The sequence below is a fragment of the Manis javanica genome, chromosome 9, assembly GCF_040802235.1.
Source record: "Manis javanica isolate MJ-LG chromosome 9, MJ_LKY, whole genome shotgun sequence".
Lineage (NCBI taxonomy): Eukaryota > Metazoa > Chordata > Mammalia > Pholidota > Manidae > Manis > Manis javanica.
The window spans coordinates 119,106,797-119,132,690 of record NC_133164.1 but is presented as its reverse complement, the minus strand read 5'-3'; the positions used below and the strand labels follow the sequence as shown (position 1 = coordinate 119,132,690).

Genomic DNA, 25,894 nt, shown 5'->3' with positions numbered 1-25,894 from the left:
TTGGCCTGGAATATTTGAGTGTTCTGCAAGGGCATCAGCATAACCTGTGACCCCGCTGTCAGCCCTGGCAATCAGACTATGACCCAGCCCACCTTGAGGACAAGGCAGGTGATGCAAGTCCACACCCTTAAGTTTTTTTCATGTTCTCGAAAAATCCTCTACTGCCTATAAAACCACCTAGACAACGCACCACTACGAGCTCTCTTGTCCCCTCCTGGTGTGAGCCAGGAGCTCTATTCTCTCACTTTATCTCTAAATAAAAGCCTGTACCTTGCTCTCCTACCTTGACTGTTTGTGAAGCTCATTCTTCTTTGGCTTCGTGAACAAGAACCCCGGCATCAACAGGACCCAGAAGAGAGAGGACTTAGTGGGGTGTGTGGGTAAAACTGCAATGTTTCCAGAATCTCTTGCCCAGCCTTAGTCCATCTCCATATCAATAGGTGATTACAAGGCACAGAGAGAGCTGTTCTCTCCTTAGTCCATCTCCAGCAGTTTCTAAGTGGTGGGTTGGGGAGGTGAGAGTGCCCTGGGGTGGGAGAGAAGTGGGTGAGCTGAGGTGGCAGCCAAAGAGAGAGGCAAACGGAGCCACGTATCCTCGTAAAGGTTTCTTCCCCGTGACTGATTTCGGCTTCACCGCTTTATTTGCCCCGGGCTGGGAACACACTTTCCCCTCAGAGTTACAGATGTGGGAGCCTCTGATTGAACAATTTCAGTTTATCAATACCTGTGGGTACTAGGTTCCTGGGTGGTGGGGGGGTGGTTACTGCCAAGGAGAAAAGGAACAGTTGTGGAGACTAAAGTCCGAAGGGAACGTTCATGCTTTCCCAGGCTGGCTTGGCCTGTGGGAACTCCAGGTCTCATTATTTGACCCTCAGAGTTCCTTGTTTCCTTTATCCTTTATTTTCTTCAATTATTTATTGAGTGAGTGGCTTCAAAAAAGCGTTAAGATCTCTGGAGAAACCGAGCAATGACTACAGAGACAAGTACTAACACGAGAATTACAGTGAGCCTGGGCAATGCCTTTTAAACAAGATCCATTCTGAACTGGGATCAGCTGGAGCAGATCTCATCCCCACCCCAGCTCCGCACAAAGGGAGGTCTGGTATTAATAGGTTTGAAGAATACTGATTTGCCCAAAATGGCATGAACAGGGGAAGAAACTTGAAGAATCTCATTTTTGCAATCAAAATCCTTAAATCAACAGAGAGGGAAAATGATAGGAAAAGGAAAAAGAAAAATATAAAGAAAGGAGTGGTGATCCATCGCTCCCAGAATTAGTGGGGGTTCCATCTGAAGTTCCAGAGAAAGATGGCTACTTTAGGATGCCATCTTCTTACGATGAACCCCTACAGAATTCTCAGTATTTGATCCTACACTGGTATGGATGTCTGGGATGTGAGCATATGCTGCTGCTTTAACTAAGAGACATGAACCCAAGGGCAGTTCCCAGGAGTTCCACTGTAGTGTTTGTGAGAAGGTCCCCAGGCTGAATGTCATGCAGCACTTCCTGTAATTCATCTTGGGGAAAAGCCACATGGGCTTAATGAAAATAAGCTAGGCCTCGAGGTTCTAGATTTGGCTGTATCAGCCTGTGAACAAGGATGGGGGTGATAACCCCGAATGCACTGGGCATCCGGCAGTCAGCGCACATGGAGTTAGTCTGCAAGTCCCTGTTACAATGGGACTATTTTATTAACTAACAGGATATTAATCTGCTAAAGGAAAACCTTTGACCACAGCAACTGAAGTTGCCCAGAGAGTTTTGCAAGTTTCCATGTTAATGGGCCACTCACCGCTCCTGATTTCTCTCAGGACTGGCAGCAATAGAACCCATGGGGCTCTGGATGACACGCACAGCCTTGCAGAGTCCTGTCATTATGTTTGGCTACGCGTGTGCCCCTAAGAGAAGATAAATACATGAGCATTACTTAAGTGGGAAGCACAAAGTCTCAAAGTTGCTTTGCTACTGTCAGAACAGCTATTTTATTGGGAAGGTAATGACTCCAGCCATCCATAAAACAGACAGCACTCTGTGATTAAGAGCATATTCATAATCACCCAAGGAGCAACCAAATGAAATCCACAGGCAGATGTTCTAAGTGTCTAATAGTTCTGACTCACATCCTCACCCCACCTTTATGGGTTTCAAAGGGTTTGGGCTTCATAACTGGGTCGTGCACCCAAGATGCACTCTGTAATCTCATTGAGGTTTTCCTATTAACACTTATTTAGGACATTAAAAAATTTTTCCTTTCCATGGATGGTTGTAGCTTGTTTTTGGAGGACACTCTTTCAGCCTCTCAGTGAAGCCCAAATAACCATCTTGCTGCCGCCAGCTGCCGTCCAGGTGAGGCAAACAACCTGCTCTTTCCCAGTGTGTTTTCTCAGAATCAGGTGTTGGATTCTGGAATTGACTCGAGACCTGATGCCAATAGTCAGGAATTCATTCTGGCTTTTGAATCGTGGACTTGTTGGGCAGCCTGGATGTGACAGACATAGCTTGTTTAGGTATCTGCTAAAAAATGCATCTTTGCTTCTTGAACCTGCTTTCCTGTGGTTGCCTTGTTTAATTGGAGTGCCCCAGATGCCGTTAGGAATTAGCGTTTCTTCCAAAGCAAACCAAAACCTCAAAACCCTCCAAAAGCATTTCTGTACAGACATTTGCTCTCTTATCTCTAGCTAACGGGCAGGCTTTAGTAAGGGCTACAATTTTGGCAACTTGCAGAGATTTCGTGTCTTGGAGAGGGTTGGATCTGAACAAGACTTAGCGGGTTCTGGATTGCATACCAGCTCAACAGCTCTCTTGCTCAATTCTCAAACAGGACTCGTTCACAAATACCTCACAATTCATGTTGTCCAAAGGGTTCCAAGAGGCTCAGATAAAACAAGGAACAGTTCACGGAAGTGGGTTCTTTGTCCTCTGGGGGAAGAAGGGCAGCAGGGTTCAGGGTGTTTCAGCAATGGATAGAAATGTGTGCAAGCAAGAGCCAAAGGGTTTCAAAGGAAGGCAGTCTGGAAACAGAAAACTGTCCTGTGTTTTCTGTCAAAAGGAAGGTCAGAATGGCGTGAGGGGCCATGGGGTTAAGTGGAGATTCTAGAACTAAAATCAGCAGGATCCTTGGTTGGCCTTGAGCCGCCGTTACTGCATGCAAACAAGGAGTCAGGCTTTTGTCATGAATTCAAAGTGAAGATATAATAGGCAATGAATCTCTGATGTCCATTTTCTTGTTAAGTCAGAATCTGCAAAACTTGTCTCAGTGTACAAGTAGATTTATGATCATTGGTGAGTCCTTTATATCCTAAAGACCACTCTCCAGTGAGTGGATGGGATGCAAGGGTTCAGGGAGGCAGCCTTCATCAGCTTACAGGAAGCAGCCGCCGATGCAGAGGTTAGGACTCTCACGTCGGCAGTACCCTGCAGGACGAAGAAATCCTCTAAGTCGTCTTTTGCTGATTGTCTGGGAAGTCAGGAGGAGGTTCCAGTCTTGAAGAAGGGAAATAGATTTTGAATTTTTTTTTGCATGTCATGGCCAAGAAAGTGTACTTGGATCTGGTAAAACTGGATTTATCCTTAGAGACCGTGTCCCTTTACACTAACAATGTCAGCAAGTAGTAGAAATCAGTACTGTAAGACTCTCAATCTGGAGAACAAGCAGATCATCTGTGTATTGTATAAGAGTGGAGTCCTCAGGAAATTGGATGCCTCTAATGATCCAGGTATAGTTGAATATTTGCAAGAAGTGGATGTTTCTGGAAATCCTTGGGTAAAACTATCCATGTGTATTCTTGATTTTCTCAAGGGACGCAAATAGACACAGGGAGTCTGGAAGGAAGGATATGCTAACGGATGCTGAGCTGCATTCCATTGCTGCAGAGTAAGTGGGGCTCTCAGGGATTGTGGACAGGAAGGTACTAGAGCTGTAGACAACAACGAAGCAAGGAGGTAAAATATCCCTGATGGCCCTTACATCTTGCACAAAGTGACAGCCACATCAACTTGTCTTTGTGACAGACAGGGGGTATCACAAGGCTTAGTATGGGGACAGCAGGTCCTTTCTGGAGGCACATGGATAAAATGGGCCATAGTCCCGTAATAGACTCCTTTTTTTCAGTGGGTATTGGGCAGTTTCAGCCAGAATATAACTAGATTTATTGAGTTATTTACAGGTTTGGCCTCTTTTATGTGTCCCACACCTGAACCATCTCTGGTCAGGAGGCTACCAAGGGCACATTCAAAGGCAGATGTCCATACAGGAGGCACCAGGGAGAGGCATCAAGCCGTGCCTTTACCAGGTTGAAAGCCAGAGGTTCTTCTGCTTCTAAGAGTTCCAGAAACACTCCATCTGGTCCACATTTAATAAAAGCGCCCCATTCACAAAGCAAATCTCATCCAACAGATTTACCACCTAGCTCCCCTTACCCCATGGGCGATACTTACCCATATCTACAGTCAGCCTCCCGCCAGCCCTGGCCTGCAAAGGAGAGCCCCCACTGAGCTTCTCAGCGATGCTGGCGTCGCTATGGCCAGAGAATTATTAATGCCTTTGGTGAATGCTGTATTTCCTGGGCCCCCTCACGGTCTTTTGGCCTTACCCGAAATACCCATTATTGCTGCCCACTTCTCCCTCATTCTTTATTCCCTTGTCTGCCATCTGCCAGAGTAACTCAGGCTGTTCCCCTGCATTGAGGGCTACCCTTCCCTTTTCTCCAGGATTCCAAGAGCCACTCTTAGCAACAGGTTTGTCCCACTGTCACCTGGATTCCTAGTCAGTGTGTTAAATTCCAAGACCTGAGAAAGTTCCCTTAAGTCAATGAATTCTTGCATCTCCAACTTTACATTCCAACCCTCTTGATTGAACAGCCTCAAAATCCAGCCCGGGCGCCCCCCTGGCTCCTGCAGGCTTGTCAACCAGGTGAGTTCTTGCAGCTCCTTTGCTCCGGAGTCTCTCCCTCCTCCCTCATCAGGCCCAGTATGTCTTTCACTAGGTCATGCTGGGATTTACCCAGGTTATTGGCCTGGTACTGATTTAAAATAGAGTGTGTTAATAGAAGATTTGCAGTATAGTAAGGCCAACAGATTGGAAAATAATTGCCATTGAAAAGACAGCTTATTGCTCAGTTTCCAACAGGAGGTGGCATGCCAGCCCTGGTGGAGGAACTGTGGTAAGAGCTTCAACAAGGTTTCTGGAGGAAGGAAGTGAAGCTGGGTAAGCAGACTTAGGATTGGCTGGTTTTAATCATTGCTGTGGGCTCTGGGGCCTGGAGTTGTCTCTAGTTGTCTGGTCCTGGCGGGTTTAGGGCAGGGGAAAATGGCCTTAAGTGTAAGAGCCTGATAGAGCAAGTGATTGAGAGTATAGGCTCTGGACTGATTGGTGTGTATTAGGAAAGGAATCCCCCCAAAGGTGCAGAAGGAGAGGAGGAGGACAGAAGGCCAAGGTGGGAGGCTCAGTTGCCATAAGAAGACATACCCAACATATGGATGTAGAGCAGATATTAAAGCATCAAATTTATAGGAGCTAAAAGCGTGGTTGATACAGGCAGCCATGAGAGGAGGTAGGGACAACTGAGGTGGACACCTGTTTCCTTGCTGGAGAGAGGCTCCTGCAGCATCTTCCAGAAGTTCTAACTAGGGAGGGATGGGCCCTCTGCACACCCTGAGGTTCATGGCGTCTACAGAGCCAAACTCTTCAGAGACGTCCAACCAGGTATCCTCATCCCATATCTCAGGGTCCCTTGTTTTCCCACTCACACACCTGACCTTAGTATTGCATACCTGTGTTGGCTGAGCATGCAAACCTGCCAGTTAATGGGCCTCGATTCTTTATTATCCCTCTGCAGGGCAGAGCCATACAGGTTACCTGAACTAGCTGATTCTGCTGGCTTGACGAGAGGCTCTGTCCCTCTGCCCCTCCCGTCTTTCAAATGCCTGTGTCACGGCACCTGCGAGGCACCCTTGCAACCAGGCTGCTTCCTTGTTCCAGGGACAACCCAGGCCCAACCCTTCACTTGGCACATTGTGTTTTTCACCCGTTGTGTGCTGAGTGACCCAATCCCAAAACCCCTAACTTTTCGCCAGGTTTCTGGAATATTCTTGGTACAGTCTACATTATTGTGGGTCTGCCAAGAAGCAGACACCAAAATGGGATTAGATATACAAGAAATATACTGAAGGAAGGAGCAGGAGAAAGCAAGAAGATACTTCAAATCACAGTGCACATCTGAAATCTGTAGGAGAGTGGAGAGGAGGAGCATTGGGTAGAAGTTTTGGACTGAGGAATTCAACAGCCGGTCGGCCAAGCAGGTGGGAAATTCTGTCATCAGAGTCGCCCTCAGGAGGAGCCTTGCACTTCAGAATGAGCCTGTCCCACTCTTCCTGCTCTACTGGGTCACTGGATTGGAGCAGCTAGTAGGAAGCACGGCCTTGACATAAACATGATGGAGGATCCAGATAGCATCACGTAGGCCATTCTTAAGTGAGTCGTCAAATGCACTCTAACAGATGAAGAAACATAATGTTCACCCTAATCAGCTTACCCAAACTCAAATTAACCTGTACAAAGTAGGTTATATTAAATATAAATGTATCACCATGTAAAATGATCCTTGATGATAGAATGATACATTTATATGGAATTATATTTATTACCCTTTAAAAAAAATCACCCCAGAAGATTACCGTCACATTTGCACATGTAGCTGAATAGAAAGGTCCCTCGCCATCCTTTGCTCTGGGTCTTCTCTCAGCATGCTGTATCGTTTCTTACGTTTCTGTCTCAGATATCCTCAGACAGCCTGTCATCCCAAAGCCTGCACTCAGAATAGCAGGCATTTTACAGATCATGGGAGCTATAATGCTATGAAGTTTCACCCATTCACTAATTCATTCTTCCATGTTTTTATTCACTCAATGCTACTATTAATCATCTTCTATGTACCAGATACTGCTAAGCTCTGATAGCCCATAAAGCTGAGAGCATGCAATTATTGAAAACACAGAACAAGTCACAAAACACAGAATGAGCAGCTACTTTCAGTCTTTCCCCCATCCAATCCACGCTTGACCCTAATAAGACGGTACCCTTTGCGAAGTCTGTACGCTACCCTCTACTAAGAAGCACATCAGACGCAGCCAGAGGAAACTAATTCCAACTGCTTTTCCCACAAAGAATACATATGTGAATTTTGCTATCAAACTCCCAATTATGTGAATGAAAACTACCTATATTTTCCTCGGGAAAGATTTTCTAAACCGTTTACTGAGTCAGCTTGGGATGCAGTCGCAGCACATTGCAAATTAGGAAGAGAAGGCTTTATATCAGAATAACCTCAGGGCAAGTAAAAAGGTAAAAAAATCTCTGAAATTATTCAATGGCTATTCAAAGACACTGGCAACAATTAAACATTGCCTCCAACAGGGCCATGCGGAAAACCACAGGCTACAGATACCATATTAGTAGAACAACCTGCCAGCTAGCTGATGTCTTGACATTAATTGAAAAGAACATGGTGTTTGCTAGAGTTGAAATTTCTGAGACTGTCAGTGTGCTGACTGAAAATTCATTTGAGAATTCCCTTCTGATGTCTGTTTAACCCAAGTTTCAAACCCGCAGGAAAACCATGATCTCTTCATCTATATCTTATGCAGCAGGAGGCAAGACACTTAATAAACTGAACAAGACTTTAGAAAGACGGAAGTCTTAAATTTGAATTCAACCCGTGGCTCACTTGCTACAGATGCTCCTTTTCCTGGAGAAACCTCAGGCTGTTACAAATGAGAAGCAGAGGGGGTGGCCTATCACACACAAATGTTTCCTATCTGTTTGAGGGCTGCAGCTGATTGATTTGTCTCTCCTAAGACCATGAGCAGTAGCTCTTCATAAAAGCAGTCGGGTGCAAAGTGGTGACAGGGCAGAATGATAACAGCCAAGGAAGGAAGAGCTCCCATTAGCACAAGAACCAAGTGATGTAAAATAAATGAGTGACTCCAGAGATTTTAAATTTTGTAATAATTAGCTAAAGTTTTCAGGAGAGGAATTTTTAAATGCAGGGGTCACCAAATAGATTCATGAGACAAGGTTTTCTCTAACTCATGTCATTACTCTCATAGTCCCTCAAACTTCTGTTCACACAGATGAGTTGGTTCATGTATTCACTCATTCATTCTTTCTTTCACTCATTCATCCATCATATATCATGTTCTTTCCATGTGTAACTGTGGATAAAGTGAAGGCTCCTATGGCCAGGACTCTCGCCTGGCTCTGGTTGACTAGCTCACTACACAGGCGTGGGCGATACATCATTATTGACTCTATATAAAAAACTCCACCCATTGCTCTAGGCAACTTGGTGGCACGGCTGCAAGGCTGCAGGAGAGCAGAGATGAGACTGGATTGGTGGCAGTGCCAAGAATAGAGACCAAGACAGCTGCGTGGGTAGAGAGGCCCAGAGGCAGAGACCAGCTAGCTGCCTGCAGACTTGCTCTGAGTGGACGGGATTCTAGTGATTGACCTACTTCCATGGGAATAAAGTTAGGTATAACCTAACTTTTGGTCTCAGTGAATCCATAATGAACTTGTCTGGGGCTGAAACCCATTGGCAAGACAGTAACTCATGAAGGATGATATTCTTGACTGATCGCCACTTTTTAATTTTGAAAAGACAATGAGTTTTGCAGCTCTCCTTCAAATATGAGAATGTAAGCAGATGCCGAAATACGTCTCTGAAACAAAGGGACTGAAGCCAGCCTCTTATGCTTCCCACAGCTCTTTTGACAAAATAAACCCATGCTATGATTTCGGGTCAGACATTTTGGCTCTACAGCATAATAGATTAGAAATGCGTACCAAGATTTTATGGAGCGAGTGGTCTACAAATAACCCATAAAATTTGGTATCTGTAAACAATGTGTGAGCATGAACATTTACTGCCCCAACTCTGCTATATGAAGACTGTAAAACTATTCTCCATTCTATATTGTCAAGGTCAAAAGAATACAAATCCAAATAAAAATTTTTCTAAAATTCATATGCACCAAGAAACTCTAAAAATCCCTGGGGTATAAAGAACTCTTTCTAGTCTGGCTTTGTATTTCCTCTCTGTTCCTAACTGTTCAGAAACATACCCAAGTGATTCAATATCATCACAGGCTACTCACCTCCACATTTCTAACTTTCAAATAGTTTATACCATGAAATCACAAAGGCACTGATTGTCATTCTCAAAAGACAGAATCACTCGGCTATCACATCAAAAGCACCTGAATAGTTCCTCTGGTTATGGAGAAGGTTAAAGCGAAAATGTTGAAACTGGTGCATTATTATTTTGAAATGAAACAGCAAACTACATCAGACAGCTCAACTGGCAAAGAACTGTGCATGTTCAGAAAACTAAAGACTAACGCTTTGACTATGTTCAGTGTCTCTTATACGTGATTTATATTTATTCTCTGTGTGCAAACCTCCATATGTTCTAGTTTTCCATTAAGAAACAATAGGGGAGTCCTTCTGAAACTAATTTAACACCTGTGAATTCCCATAGGCTGTAACCAGGGATAGTAATCTGTTTGATTAAGTGACTGCCTTAAATTTCAAAGGTACTAAGTTCAGCTTCTACGCTGGGACTCCATTTTCACAAGAAGTTCATTTTTAATTCTAGTGATTATCTGCAATGGGACAGAATTACAGTGGCTAACAGATGTACATTTTTAATTTTCTGATAATGAAAGTCTGTAAAGTTCCTCAACTTTGACATCAATGTGATTTCATGAAATTCATACATCACCTCAAGTGTAGAATAACCAAGCAATACGTAGGTTGAAGATAAAAGATCTTGTCTTGTAAGGCTTCCTCAATGCCCTTCACACCTTAGGCACTTTGTTCACATGGATTATACATAAAGTACAGCACACTCTTTTTTTCTGGATTTATCTTCCAGCTAACTAAGAGCTGGGCCATTTTCCCCAAGCTTTTAACAGATTCAAACAACAAGCTTCTAGAATAAACTCCTAAGTAGGCAGGCCACTGTGAGTCTCTCTTCTGAAAGTATAGATGACCCTATGGGTACTGTGAAGTATATTGGTTTTTCTTCAAGTGATTCAGCACTGAGCCAGGCAGTGTAAGCTGCTATGGGGGAACTCTCTCTTAATGAATTTACACAATTGCAATAAAATACTAATGTTTCCAATAGTACAGCTCTTCCATGGGAGTGCTCACTGGCATATTTCTTTATGAAGTAAAACCGAAAGAAAGATGATCTGTCTGAGGTGGGTTATAACATTGTTTCTTGGCCTTTTTAACCCACTGCACCATCTGCAAAACGAATGAGTAAGTCCTGTTTGTCTTTGCAATTAATTTAGACTTGGAGATAAATTCAAGCTTTGTGATGTTAGCTATGCATTTTTCACCTTACATGTGTGCCATCCCCATGGTGCCCCCTTTCCCTACCTTCCTCCAGGAACATTTTTCCCAGGAAATGAAAACCACATTTTTAACACAATTGAATATACCCATCATCAAAACTAGAGAGAAATGTGCAAGCTGCAATCTAAGGAAATTATTATCAGCATAATATATGCTAACCATATAGGTCCCCAAAAAGATTATTATAACCACAAAATATAGACCCATGAGAAAGTATTGAAGTACATGGGAGATAGGGTACAGCTCTGATTTTTTAGGGTGAACTGCATGAAGCTAATCTGCAAAAGTTCATTCCCTGGATCCTAGCAAGACATTTTCTTTCCTTCTTTCAGTTTCTTGTTCAAAAGTCAGATGGTCAGAGACTACAAGCCCTGCATCTGGTATCCACGTACCGCCTCTCCCTAACCACGTCGCTCACTACCCCTGGGTTTTCCCTCCTAACACGATTATTGCCTAACTTTATGGATGCATCTGCTTGCTTTCTGTTGGTTTCTCCCACTGGAATGCAAGCTCTCTGAGGGCTTGGCCTGTTACAGTCATCTCCGTTCTCCAGGACCAGAACAGCAGTTGCATATCCACAGAGTGAATGAGTAATTCCAGCCACAGAAGCACCACACAATTAGTGCAACCCCAAAGGGGGGACAATGAATTAGGATAAAAAGTCCTAACATAGTACTTCTTAAATATATAAATAATATATATATATATATAATCACAAGGATTATGCCTCAAAACCTAAGAAGTACATACAGTTCAACTTCGCAATTTCTAAAACATAGGTAAGTTATATTTATATTTTCCTATAAGCATAGAAATCCATGGTTTCAAAGCTACTAACATCATTTTATATTATGTAATTGTTTTAGGAACAGCACTTAAAACATATGAATAGGTTGCCGCAATCAAGCACGTGCAAACTTGCAGCTTCTAGCTTGAGGTAAGCATCTCAGCTCGTTTCGTCACGTTGACTATTCCACTGATTCTAAAGCTTCTAGGAAAAGAAACTAGGAGCCTGGGAATGAAAGCTACTTAGGCCAGGAAACAAGTTGTATGATTCTTAGCTGTTCCCACGCTCTGAGAGTAAAGCCACCAGGGTCATTCTCTTCAGCAAACCTGCCAAAGCTTTCTGGCTGAGAAGCACAAGTTCTGGTGATCGACACCCCCTGGCTAGTCAAAACCTTCCTATCAGAAGATAGGCTCTTTCCAGTGTCCCCAGGCAAATCTTCCTGAGTTCCGGACCAGGGAATACATCATTCCTCGTTTCCTAGCTTCTCCTATGAGCATTTCCAGCTTTGATTGCTGGGTGGGAACACAACAGGGACAGATACGAATGGAAGCTTTTGTCCCCTTTGTTTATTATCACTGAGGCAAAAGAAAGCGCGCTTGAATCTGCCTTTGACACGTCAGTGGTACGAAGAGTCTCAGGATCACTGAGTAAATAAAATCATTAGCAGCAATTATAAATGACTTCACAGTCTCTGATTTGATGCGTCACAGGAGCACCGCCTTCAGTGCTATGAAAACACCCTGGAGGCTGCATCCTAACAGCCCACAGGCAGATTCCGCTGCCTCCCGGTGCACGCCTCACCCTGAACACTCACTTTGAGCAGTCAGATCCTTGCACGGTCTTGTGGTCATTCTCGTCTTAATTTTTCATCACCGAGCAGTCAGGTTAACGTTACTGAGAGTCTTGGCTCATCTGGATCGCTCTTCCATCATCTCCCAAGTGCTGTCTTCTTTAATATGTCCACTTCTCTTACCTCATTTTATTATTGGGTCTTAAATACAACTCTCCTGCCAACAGCTGGTAAAGCCATCACCTTGATGGCCGCCTCTGTAACACACCTCTGCACAAGGTGGTCTCAGCCCCCACTCCAAATAGTCTTCAGCCTCTATTATGGACCTCCATTGCACGTGTAAATTTCAGGAGTCATTCTTCCCTTCAGATCCTGGACACGGGCACTAATGGATGGTGCACTTGAACTTTTAACTGTGAAAACCTAAGTAAGGACAATCCTCAATTTCCCAGCACAAATTCTTGTTAGAAAATGAGTCACCACCTAGTTTTTAAGAAGGAGAAGGAGGGTAATGGGAAATGAGCAGTGTAGATAATGAAATCAGAGGAAGTGGCACCTAGGGATAACCTGTTTCCACTGTTAAATTACAAATATACATTTTTACAGGCTCTACATAAGCGATATAGCTCTATGGGCACAATGGAATCTTCATAAAAAGGCTCTAATTATGCTGCAAATTATCTGGGATTTCTACAGGCAAAATGAACGCACTCTTATCTCTTCAATAGCATGTAGGCAAAAATGGCTTCTTGCTTTAAAACATCCCTTCGCATTCTTTGTTGCCTTAGCTGAGAAAGCCAGACCTCCCTGCCACATAAACAGACATGCTTGTTTCTAAGCCTCTGGTCTTACAGTACCCAAGAGTCATTAATGAAATAACATATAACACCATTCACACAAAGAAGACAGGGGAAAACAAGCACATACCAAATGATTCCTGACAAACAGACAAGTAATTAATGACCGACTGCCGACGAGGTACAAATACCTGGAACAGCGTACCGATTACAGATCATGCTGGTGAGAGGGTGTTTTTCTGACCCCTGAGCAAGTACACAGAGGCCCACGAGCAAGAGCAGTTCCATGGCTCCTGGACAGCTGCCCGTCGCTGCGTCTCCTGTGCCCAGGCCTCTTCACTGCTCCGGGGAACAGCTTCTTGGAGGCCCTGTGAGGATGTAAATAACACATCAACTCTGGGCTCATCGTTTACCTTCATCATTATCTTTCTACATCACCGAGTTGGGATTCTATTTTCATGTTCATTTCGAATTTCCATAGTCACCCTGGGGGGCAAGGAGGTGGCAGAATAAAGAGCGCGGCAGGGCTGTCAGGGGGAGGAACTGTCTGGGGTCAACAGGCGAACGAAAACTGCGGGGAAGATAGCGGGTAGACAGGAAAACTATTCTTGTATCCAAACCCCATGAAAAGATTAAGACACATATGTCTTTCCTGTCTGTACACCAGCACTGTCCGCAGGGACTCGAGGACCATCCGTTGACTCTGACATCGTGTTCTGTCACAGCTGCAGAGAAACGGCTAGAATACGGAAACCACGCAGGGAATTGTCTCTGATAGACGGAAATGAAAAATCCTATGAAGTAACCACTAGAAAGCCAAGCCCCATCAGTTATGGCTTTGAGAGTAATTTGATTCCAAACCCTACATTAGGCAGTATTTTCGAACAGTTATTTTTAACTATGTCATGAAGTATTTACTTGACAAGAAAAAAAAATCACTTGACTGTCTTTGGAACAAAGGTCTTGATTAATCTTTGTAATCACTGTTCTTCTTATATACAGTATGTTCTCAAGAAGATTGCTACTATCAGGAAATTGAGAATTTAATGAAATACTCAAGATAATAGTTTTCATTCCTTTTAACACATAGAATATTTTCAAGTAATTATGTTCCTACCAGGAAATCCAGAGAATAATCAAAATAATGATTTATTTTCCAAAAAGTTTTTACTTTACTACTCTTTAATGCCAAATTGTTTTCTCCTAAATGAGCTTAAATAACATATTTATCAATATTAATCCTCACTGGGATGTAGGGAAGCAAAAATGAGAAAAATCTGATACTATTTGGCAAACCTAGCATTTTGATAATAGTTCCTTTTTCCCTTTTCTTAGAGAACATCACAGCCTCTGGTTTAGGTGACCATGCAATTCCAATAATTAATTTCAACCAATATTAATTAAAACTTTGATAACAAAGTTATGGTAAGAATTAAGAGGGAGGCATTTGAGAATAGCAACATGTTTTGCTTATTTCTCCATCATAACAAACTTCTATTCTCACTCTGTAATGGTGAAATCAGAAGTACTGTCCTAGAGAATTCTTTGAAAAGAGTAAAGGAATTGTGCTGGCCTAAGTAAATACCCATTTTGGTGCCTCTCACCCTCTTATCCTGCCATGTGTTCAGTGTCCTTGAGGCCTAGTGTCCCCAGAGCATAAACACACCATCCTGACCAGTGAAACCACATCACTGTTTTTCTTTCACAGCCATCAAAATGTTTACCTTTGACATCTCTCCTCTTCAGAACTTAACTCAATATCTACATAGGAAATCCAAATTTAAGGAACAGACTAGTCAATCTGAACTTCCATTTTTCTATTATCCACTTTCTGTAATAACCAGATATTGTAATGTTATTATTCTGGGCTGTAAATCTCACAGAGGAAACGGTATCTCACAAACTTGTAAGTGAAAATGCATATATTATTTCACTAATTTAATGCAACAATGCATTATGTATGCCAGATTCCAAAGTCTTTAGAACCAGACAGGTAGACCCATACATTAAAATTCTCTTTTATTTCCCCATATATCTGAGGGCATAATGGGAATTTCTAGAACCTTGAGGAAAATATGACATCAATAAACATTTGCTGAATTGATTTATGTTTGATGTTTAGTTCTCAAGTGGGTCCAAGAGGGAGTAAGACAGCCTGAGTTTAAAATGCGATTCCATCAGCTACTCCAAATATGGCCTGGGAAACTTAGTCACCCCTCTGTACCCCAGGGTCCACCTGTATCAAATGTGCCTAATGCCAGAATTGAGTTTATTTCATTGGTGTGGTGATCAAAGGAGCTTGTATATAAATGGAGCTGAGAGTGATGCCTGATCAATGAATGCGACCTATGGTTATTATTTTTATATGATATTCTGACTTTTATTTTAAATGGGACATTATTATATTTAGCCTTTAATGTGCTGCATAAATTTACTTCAAGGTAATCTTGCTCCTGATATTTTTCTTTAAAAATAAGAATTGCTCTGCCTAATATAATAAAGACAAAAATACTGCAACAGCACAATGAAGATAAGTGACAGAAATTTTTAAATAGACTGGAAATTTCATAACCAAAAAAATTAAATAGTATTTGAAGAAGTACTAGCTAGCATAATTTTCCCCTACGGAGAACACACTAAGCTTTCTATGAGACACAGCATCATTCTAGTACCTGTGGCAAACATAGAGTGTTTTCAACATCCACTGAGAGGATTAAAGCAGCCAGGTTAGTTAGTATCTTTCTTGAGGCTACAAAGCTAGATAGACCTCAATCCAGTATGAAAATGCAAGCAGTCTGACCCTTGATGTCCCACTGTTAATCATTATCTTTCCTGGTTATCTTTATTTGCCCTGGTGTTTGAGTACTGTCATGTTAAAAATGTCATTTTAAATTAACTGTAAATACATCCTTCTGTCCCCACTAGCTGCAAAGAAAACTAGAGAACCTTTAGACACTTGATATTGTGATATTGTGATATTCATACAAGGGAAATACATGCAATTTTTTTCTGACAAGAATTGTATTAAAATTCCAAAAAGTTTTCAGTTACCCAATCTCTTTGGAAAACTTGAAACACAAAAATAAATTTGCACATATAGTAACATAAATTATAGCTTAACATTAAGAAACAACCTTATGGAAGAAAATACTTGCTGATATCAGAGAAAATATCCAATTTAAAACTTACTACCATCATAAGGAGTACTAATTGTTGTGTTATGAAATATCTCTATTCCAATTCTTTAAAGGAAAAGATAGAAACATCAGAAAGCTGGCTATTTGGGTTAGGAGTACCCAAATATTTTTAGCCGTGGAAATATAAAGTTCTTATGTCAGTGGTCCCAAGGCTGGGGGATGTTCATCCCCTGCATTGGTTCTCTGTCCATCCAAAGCAGATATTTCAACTCATTTTACTGTCATAGTAAACTTAAAACTTTAAACTCAGTCAGAGTAGAAGACTCACAAATGCATTCCCCTAGAAGTAGTAATTGAGGCCCCTTCACAAACACGTAGCATTTCAGGTGAGCACAGATGCCACACCGGTGCTGGGGTGACCCTTGCTGTGGCAGAACAGTTATTATAAAGAGAGAATGGCGGGGAATAAGAACTAGGGACCCTCCAGGACCCTTTCTTTTTATTTTTCACTTGTCAATTTTACTTCAAAGTAAACTCTGGTTTCTAACAACAACACTGTGAAATAAAGAATAAAATGAAACGCTGGAGCTTGGTCCAGTGGCCAATAAGGAGACAGAATGTGCATACATTGTGCAAATGCTCTTTAGATAGTCAGCTGTCATCATTGACATACACAGGAAAACTATTCTTGTATCCAAACCCCATGAAAAGATTAAAGACTGACTGTCTTTAGCATTGATTCTACAAGACCATGGTATTTTAATAGGTTGATTATTACTTATAGTGAAGGCTACCACATCAGCAGATTCCTGCCATTGCACAGATCACATAGGAGGGATGCCAGCCAGCTGGCAGAGGAGAGCCCAGCCTCTGCCCTGCTCCCCCCCAAAAATAAGTATAAACTATGAAAGGTGTTAAGTTGATTAGCTAGGCTCTGGTAATCATTTTGCCATCTAAACATCACATGGTATACCTTGAATGCATGCAATTTTTATTTGTCAATTATACCTCAGTAAACCTGGAAATACATATATAATTTATTCTCCCAAGAGAAGGAATACATGCCACACCAGAAGGGGCCACACAGGTAGACATCAGCTTGGGATACAGGGCAGAGGGAGAGGGGGCTGTGGGAAAACGTCTTCACTGTGGTTTCCACCGGAAGGAACAGGAGAGGGAGGGAGGGCAGGTTAGGATTGGCTCAGGTGACTGATTGCAGTGGGTTTGGGCAAAGTGTCCCTGCACGTTTGGTCCCAGGCCCTGGGTGATTAGGACAGAGCCCGATCAGGGTGGCACTGGGGTACACTCAACTAGCTGTCCAGCAGGGAGAACTGCAGGCCTCGATCCAGGGCCTCACACTGGGTCAAGACAGCATTTTAAGAACTGCAGTACATATCATTTAATGAATTCAGGAACAGGCAATCTAGTTCATCTGTAGTCCACAAAAACACTAGAAATTCTTTTTTTTTTTAATGGGGAAAAGAGAACTATTTTAGTATCTGGCCAATAAATTCCCTCTCTTAAATAGCTCTCATCAATGTGGCACAGTAACTTCCCACCACTTCCCCAAAGTCCTATGTTCTGATAAGCTATGAATGCTACTAAACTGATTTTATCTTTTGCTCATGTGTGCTTCACTCAACACATATGACGGACACTTACATTTAATCAAAAAGTGTGCTGTGGATATTTTACAGTGTAAGAAAATGTAGTCATCCTAAAAAGTGTGCTGTGGATATTTTACAGGGTAAGAAAATGTAGTCGTCCCAATAGGATGATGCCATTCAAATAACAGTTATTATATTTGATTGCCTTCCAGGGCTTAAGTGCTGTGCTGGGTGCCTTACAAACACTGAGTCTAACCTATTACCATCTCCATTTTACAGACAAGAACACTAGTGCTCAGAGATGTCAAACAAGCATAGTCATTGTTCCTCAGCTAGCATGAACCGGAAGTGGATTTCAAACCAAGGTGAATCTGGCTTCAGCCTCCATGTACTTGTAACACCACCAAATCGTCTCTCAGTTCACTTAGCTACCTCGGTGTATCTGCCCGAGTAAACGGCCCCCTGATCATGTCTATGCAGAAAAGATTTTTTTTCTTTTCTCTGCTTTCACAATTGTAGCAATTTTGTCCCTTGAAGGCTTTAAAGCAATTAGTCAAATTCATACAGATCAAAGTGGTCTAATACTGAAGGGATAACAGATATATAATCTCTCTCCGTAGTAATAACTTAGGTTAGTACAAAGTCTAAATTGGTGTTTCCACTTCATGTAGATATGTCCCTGATTTGCATGTCAGGGGCTGGGACATGATCCAGACCAAGGCGAAGGCTGCTATGATGAAGCAGGCAGATAACTCACAGCCCATTCAATCTTCCTAAGTCCCAGGGGCTGGGACCAGAACATTCAGCACTTGGCCCCTGCTATCCGTGTAGATAATGAGAAGCAGGTCTCTGGACTCAGAACCTGTGTTTTTTCCCCATGCCGGGATGCTGGGATGCTGTCAGAAAAATGAAATTTTTCCTAACACTAGCAATACCAAATTATTCAAGTTTGAGCTTCAACTGAGTAAAACTATAGATTAAGAAATGTAATTTTAGAGTCATATTCCCTTCTAGCATTTGAGTATGTGATTAAGACTTTGTCCTCCAGCACCAAAAAGCACAGGAAGATACCTTCCCACGACCCAGATCCTCTGAGGTCATCCAAGATCACCAGACAGGAGAACCTCCCCTTGAAAGCAGAGCTGTCCCATTACGGCCACGACAGAGTGAGAGGTGCAGCCAATGAAGCTCCCAGTGGTCCGGACCACCCTCAATTTTCTGGGCACCTTTTGATTTCATGGTGCCGACATACCCACAAGATGTGTTGAATTTAGACAGCCAAGAAATCACGAATAGCAAGGGTGAGAAGATGGGGTAGTAGAGCAGAGACAGAAAAGAACACTGCCTGACATTTTCCATAGTTCTCAAAAGGGAAGGTGGCAGGAATGCTTCCATAACAGGAATCTCAAGATCCATGTGCCATGTACATGGTCATTATTTGCAAATATAAGCATACATAAATTTTAGCTTGAAATATTTTCCTTGCAAATGTATCCATGCCTTGAAGTAGAGATTAAACTGTGTGGCCCTTTTATCAGTGTTTTTAGAGCCAATGATTAAAATGCGTAACTCAGACAAATTATTATTTAACAAAATAAAATGAGAATTCCGATGGATGTGTAGAAAGAGCACCGAGAAAATAAAAACAGAAAGCCGGCAACTTGGAAGGGCATTTCAATTATTAACGGAAATTGTTCTCATATTTTAAAGATTTTGGGCCAACTGTCTAGTTGCTAAATGTCATACTTAGTGAGTAATTGCAAAAACTTAACTTTGTCTATTTGTCATAAAACATCAGGCCAGACCAGTACGAAGAAGAAATTAGACCTTTTCCAAGCACAATATGGACGCAGATACCAAGTAAACTATTTATAGGAGACCATACATTTTAATGGCAATTAGTCTTTTATGAAAAAATGCAGTGTTGGGGGCATGAGTAAGTGTGGCCTAGCATTTACTTCAGAATATTATTGGACGCTATGAAATCACAATAGTGAAAGCTAGAAGTTTACTTAAAAAGAAGAGCTCCTACATTTTCCTTTCCCTTTTTTCTCTTTTGGACCAGCTTGGAGACATCTCTCCATCCTAGCCCTCATCTCTCTCAGCGCCGCCGTGCTTTCATTCCGCTGCTGTTTGGCATCCTGACTAGTCTCTCAAAAGCCAGACACTGCTTAGCACCCCCAAGGCTCATCTTCACCCAGGCATTCTGCCCGTCTTCCTGCTCCTCTTACCCACTCACAGGATCTTTCAAAACTCCACCTTGCAAAACCCCTTTCTTTGTAATTCTTACCTATCTATTTTCCCCGCAGCCATTTGCTTTCTGTCTGCGCCCTTGACACGCAGAATTGGCCCAGGTGCCCTAGCCAATGTGGCAACAAGAGCTTCTCTCTGTCCTTTACTCTGAGTCCTCTGAGCCAGAGCCAGCTCCCCCTTCACCCTGACCCTGGGGACCCACGTGCCAACCCACTGGCTCTCATCGCTCTCCCAGGACTGGCATCCTACGGCCCAGCCCGTTGTAAGACAGAAAACTATCATCTAAATGTATACAAGTAAGTTTCTTAAAGTTACCCTATTTGGATATTACAGAGAAACAGAACAGTTTTCTTTGTGAGAAAGAGAAGTCTGGAATCTTCATGCCGGGCTATCTGTGATGATTCCACGAACTCCATGGCCTCGGTCATTCATTAATTCATTCACACATTCGTTCAACCAACAAGGCTTCATTGAGTTCCTACCATGTGTGAGGCATTGGGCTAAGCACTAAGCATACGATAATAACCAAATGATTGCCGCCTCTGCTCTTGTGGAAGTGACATTCCACTTGTGCAATACCTCAGAGTCTAAACTAAGAAATATGGGCAGGAATTCCTCGGAGTGTTTTAAGAAAGGCAGCAATATGATTTGCTCATAAAAAGATGACTCTTGTTACCGTACCAAGATTAGGTTGTCAGTGGGGACTGGAAGAGCATGAGGGTAGAATCAGAGAGGTAATTTCATCAGATGACGGTAGCTTTAGAGAATGTGGTAGCTCTGGAGAAAGGTAAGTGAATTCAGAATTCATTATAAGATAGAGTTAGTCATCAGTATCTGTTGACAAACTAAATATAAAAGTTGAGAGAACAAGAAAATCAAAAGATAAAGAATTACAGATGGAAGATTTGTACTCAAGAATTCAGTCTTTGATATTAGAGTGAAATTACCAAATTAGAAAAAAGCCAGGATGTGGACCCAAAAAGTACAAAGGAGAAGGAATCTAATGGACAGTTGTCAAAGTGCTGCCAATAATTTGAAAAGGCTGCTACAGAGAAGACAAGTAGTGACTCTGTAGCATCTGACTACACTGATGGACAGTGACTACAATGGGGTTTGGGTGGGGGGACTTGATAATATGGGTGAGTGTTGTAACTACAATGTTGCTCATGTGAAACCTTCATAAGACTGAATATCAATGATACCTTAATAAAAGAAAAGAAAAGAAAAGGCTGCTTGAAAGCATTGTTTCCAAGGAAGCCTACCAGGAAACTTAACAAGACTCAAGGTGTTACAAGTATACCGTCAGATGCAGCCATGTATCACTGCTAAGCTATTCTTCAAATTTCTGAACTTGGACTTTAAACATAATAATCTGTAAAAGTTTAGAATCCTGACTTCTCAGAATAGACCAACATGTTGACAAGAAAGCAAAACGCATATGCTCTGGATCCCTGGTAGAATTCTCCTAATAATGTTAATCTACTTCAGATACCTGGCCCTTCTTCAATTTGAAATGTCTGTTCTTTCAGGTTGCTTCATCTAATTCTTTGAAAATTTCACCTGGAGGTTAGAAAGATCAACTTGTAACTGAAAAATACATAGTAAAATATTTAAAAAGGCGAACATATATTAATCCCCCCAAAGATGGGATTAGTCTCTAAAAGTATCTACCTGTGTATCTGTCTACCTACCCACTTCTCAAAGAGTGTCAAGGGAATAAATGGAGGCAGAATGTAGGAATCTTTAAACATTTGCATTTGCATACACTGATTCTTAGTTCAAGGTAACCAGAGCAATGTACCCATAACAAGAAATGCCCTCTAGCCACGTTCCTGCTGGGCCTTGCTCTCACAGGTGGCGTTGGCTGCCCGTCAAGCACCCAGCTGACTGCCAGGCCTCACATTCTCAAGCTCTCCTTTTTACCAAAGCCTACCTAGCTTTAGTCAAGCACCCAGCTAGACAGGAGGCATGTGGAGGGACACAGACCCTGACCTCCTTCATATGCACTTCACAGGAGCTAGAGCCTCTGCTAACATACAAACCTGGTCCCTGGGTGGGCTGAACAAGGAGAACCGAATGTCCTGTTTAGCACTCTTGGAATATGGCAGCATGGCCTAAAACATACAGGTCAGGATCATTCCAATACTCTGATGATGCTAAATGCACTCAATTAAAAAAGTAGTATTTTCTCAATAGAAAAATAACACAGAGGGGATATTAGTTTTTTCATATAGATCTATGAAGTATCTAAGTGTTGAGTTGATCAGTTGGTTCCTTATGAATACTTTTTAAAAATGTCACTAAGAACTAGGTCTTCTGAACACTCTGGTGAGTAACTTCCTTCTGGAAAGATATGCCTATTTCTGTACCAAAAACTATGGAAAGCTTAGCCCACAGCCTAAAAGGGGCTGCTTTGTGGGTGTCTTTTGGCCCCCAGAGAGATGCTAATAAATCACGTCTGAAGAATACTATGTTCTCTTCTCTGTACAAAGTCTCCTTCAGAGCAGTCTACCCTGGGGGAAATGTGACAAACTATAGAAAAATTTGAAATATTGTCATTCTCACCTGCTAGTTCACTTCAACTTCTATAGAAACAATCACACATCCTTAAAAGACAAGAAAGTTGTTTTAGGGTGGTGGTGGTGGTAAAAATAGCCCCAAGATGAAAGAGGGCTCTTAGTAATTCATGCAACATAAATACTTCCCAAGGACGTCATGCCCTAGCCTTGTATTCCAATAACCTGGTATTATGACAATTGCACATGTTTAAACAATGCTGAAGACTACTGGATAAACAACAATATGCCGTAAGTCAATTACAGTATCAGAAATTAAGAGTCAACAGATCAGGGTTTCAGCCTTGCCATCAATAACATGTGACTGTTAACATGTGTTACATCCCTTCCTCCTTTGCAACAGTTGCCACCCTCATGCAGATGCTCATTTCTCCCCTGTTGTTCTTCTGCAATAACTGCTGGCCGGGCCTCCCAGACTGACCATCTCTACCTATGACATCATGCCCCTCCCTGCCTAGAACTCCACAATGGATTTTCATTGCTTTCAAGATAAAATCCAACACAAGGTCCTGGGTCTGCTACATACGGTCTGTGCCTCCAGATTCATCTCCAGCTGGCTTTCGGGATACTCAAACACATATTTGATTCTTGAAATGTACTGAAATTCTTTCACTTCCTGCATCTCACTGCGCTGTTTGCGCTCCTTGCCGATGGTCATTTTTCTGCCAAGAACACTCCTCTTCCGTTACCTTCTCCTGGCTGATCCCACCATTCCTCCGAGCCTCAACTGAAGCATCCATTTCTCAGAGAGACTGTCTCCAGCCCAATGACTAGCATAGATTCCCTACTGTGTGCCTGCAGACCGCCCTCCTGCCCCCAAGCTCATACCAGCCTCAGCTCTCCACCATTACTTATTTAGCATCCGTTTCCACACTCCACCATAACTTCCATGAGAAAAGGGGCTACGGCTATCTTTGCATCCTCACACCTGCCATAAAGCAGGCATTCAAAACCTAGTTAATGAATAAATGATTTAATAAAGACCCAAATTGCATATCCTAAGCCTGTCTTGCTTTGTATTCATTAAGCAAAGTACAGACAAGATCCACATAATCAATGAATTATTCTGAAGAAATCTGTAAGCAAGAATCACATGGCACAGTACGTGAGATTCTGGACTGCTAGTGGGGGCTGCTGGAATACACACACCCCCTTCATTGTCCTCAGAATGAGAGTTTGATGTTTAGTTGTTTTTCTAGAGTGTTTAGTGTTCTGATTGGTGCAATATTTAACTAGCCGACATTAATCATCTTGAAAGTCTTTGGAAATCAGAGAACTGGGCTTACGTACAAACTCTTTTTTGTTGAAATTGTTTCCAGATAATCATGCTAAAAAACAACCTCTTTTAGGGAGAGTAAACTATGAGTAATATGAGAATTAAAGTGAGGAAATGGAGTCTAAGCTAAACAGACAGGAGAGAGTTTAAAAGGAAGTTAAGGTAAAATGCATTAGCCTGGTACAAGAGTTTCCTCTTTTTTTTTTTTCCTACTTACTTTAAAGGCAGTCTGATAATAAACATTTAAATAGCTCTAAGTACATCACTGAGGGCACCAGTGTTATTTATCCCATTTCTCTAACCACTGTCTGAGCAGTTTCCCAAATAAGGAAGCTCTAATGGATTTAAATAGGTGCAGCTGAAACGTAGTTTTATGATTTCTGGTCCTACCTGCGTGCCCGCTTATTTATACTCTCAGTCTCCACACTCAAGAACGTTCAGAGAGCCAGGTACTGACTCATTGCTCATTTCCTACTGATCTGTGGGTTCGTGTTGCCTTCTTAGCCTGTCACCTGCCCCTTTGTGTATGTCCGGCCCTTTGATATTCCCCAACCCAGACCCTCTTCAACCTCATGACATTATAAAACAGTTGATGATCTTTCAAGAGAATCAATGTCCCATTATTGACCGTAGCTGCCACTGGGTAGAGAAGCTTTTCTGAACACCCCTCTGTCCCCTCCGTCATGTTGAGACCCCGTGCTGTGCAGCCATGCCTCCCTGGAGCCCTCCTTGCAGGCACTTAAACACACCGTACTTACGTAATTGTTCTTGTGATGCCTTTCTTTCCCTTCAGAGTGCACTCTGAGGAGAAGAACCAGTATAAATGCCGGTCAAGCACCCTTAATTCTAAAGAATACATATCCATCATTTCATAAAAATAATTAGGCAAATACGTGATCATGCAGAGAGGCAGTTCAAATTGACTGTTTCTGCTTTTGAATTTCTATTTACAAAACAGAAGAAAACCCTCAGGATTTAAATCTGACTACTGGAAAGACAAGAAAGAGTTGTCTAGAATAGCCATTTCTAATTTCTTCATAACCATCTTGATCTTAGTAATTCACATAAACATCTTTCCAGAGCCCCTCATTTGGACTTCCAGAATAAGTTCACATTGGCCTCAAACTATGTTCACAAGATTATTATTCTTAAAATACTACTTTATTGTGTCAGCACAATGTTTGCACTTTTTTTTCAAATATACAAATGGCCGACCTTATAAAACCAAAATGTTTATCCAGATATCAAAGGTCTTCTGCAATCTGGCTCAATGCTATTATCCAGTTGTGCTTTGAACCATTCTTAAAATCTTTGTACTTTGCTCTAATTGATTCGTTCATTGCCCCTCCAAACCTATTTGCACAAGAACTTCTCTTCAATTGTTGCTTTCTCTTGTCATATATCTTGAATACCCACCCTACCTGGACTGAGTCAAACCCTACTCATCTTTCTAGATACAGTTAAAATCCTCCTCTTCCAAAATATGTACTTCAGAATATTGAGCCTGAAATAAACTGACTTCTTTAGTTTTATTAGTTAATTTTGTGCTGTATTAAGTGGCAGTGACCATCTGTAACAATGTTAACAGCTTAAACATGAAAGTTTACCTCTTGCTTACAGAACAGGACAGAGCAGGCTTCCAGGTGGGAGGCGGGCCTCCTCGGCACTGTCATTCAGAGACCAGGGGCTACAAGGGTCTTCAGCCATCATTTCCAAGGTGACCTTGGCAGTGTCTCCATTCCAGCCCACCAGAAGGGGTCGGATGTTGGAGGCACACCAGTAGGAAGGAGCAGGTTGAGGGAGGGGTTGTACCGCCTCACAGCTCCACTGGTTAGAGCTCAGTCACGTGCCATTCCTAACTTCACAGGGAACTACAAACTGTAGGCTAGCTACGTGGGAGGAAAGAAGAGCATGTGGGCTTTTCTAAGCAGCTCTGTTTCTCTACCACAGAAATAGTATAATGCTGTCTCCTCAGATACTTGTAACATTTCTCCTTTAATTATTATTTATACCATTTTAATTATTTAATGCTTCACCTATAATAAACACTTAAATAGCTCTAAGTACATGCTTAGAGCTATTTAAATACTTCACCTATAATCAACATTTAAATAGCTCTAAGTAATGCTTATTTATTTAAGTATATAATTATTTGCAAATATTAGAAATTTTAGGTAAGATTTTGCCAGATTCTGGCTTGTTAACAATCCTTACGGAATTCACTAACGGGCTTCTTAGCACAGATATTTTGAG

The 25,894-nt window shown here is 42.0% G+C and overlaps 2 long non-coding RNA genes across 3 annotated transcripts in view; both read right to left on the bottom strand.

Moving 5' to 3' along the window:
* LOC118968785 (uncharacterized) overlaps positions 1-25,452 on the bottom strand; it is a 57,501-nt gene extending 32,049 nt beyond the window's left edge. Inside the window, exons 1-3 of one of the 2 annotated variants that reach the window (XR_005056637.2) lie at positions 25,249-25,452; positions 12,984-13,160; positions 1,794-1,899 (exon numbers count right to left, since the gene is read on the bottom strand). This is a non-coding gene — a long non-coding RNA (uncharacterized lncRNA). The remainder of the gene's footprint in view (positions 1-1,793; positions 1,900-12,983; positions 13,161-25,248) is intronic. The other variant, XR_005056636.2, reaches the window with a different exon arrangement.
* Positions 13,369-24,603, bottom strand: LOC118968777 (uncharacterized). The gene is made up of 3 exons (XR_005056628.2): positions 24,400-24,603; positions 22,355-22,395; positions 13,369-13,563 (listed from the first exon to the last, which is right to left on the bottom strand). It is a non-coding gene; the product is annotated as an uncharacterized lncRNA (long non-coding RNA).
* Positions 25,453-25,894: the final 442 nt, after the last annotated feature.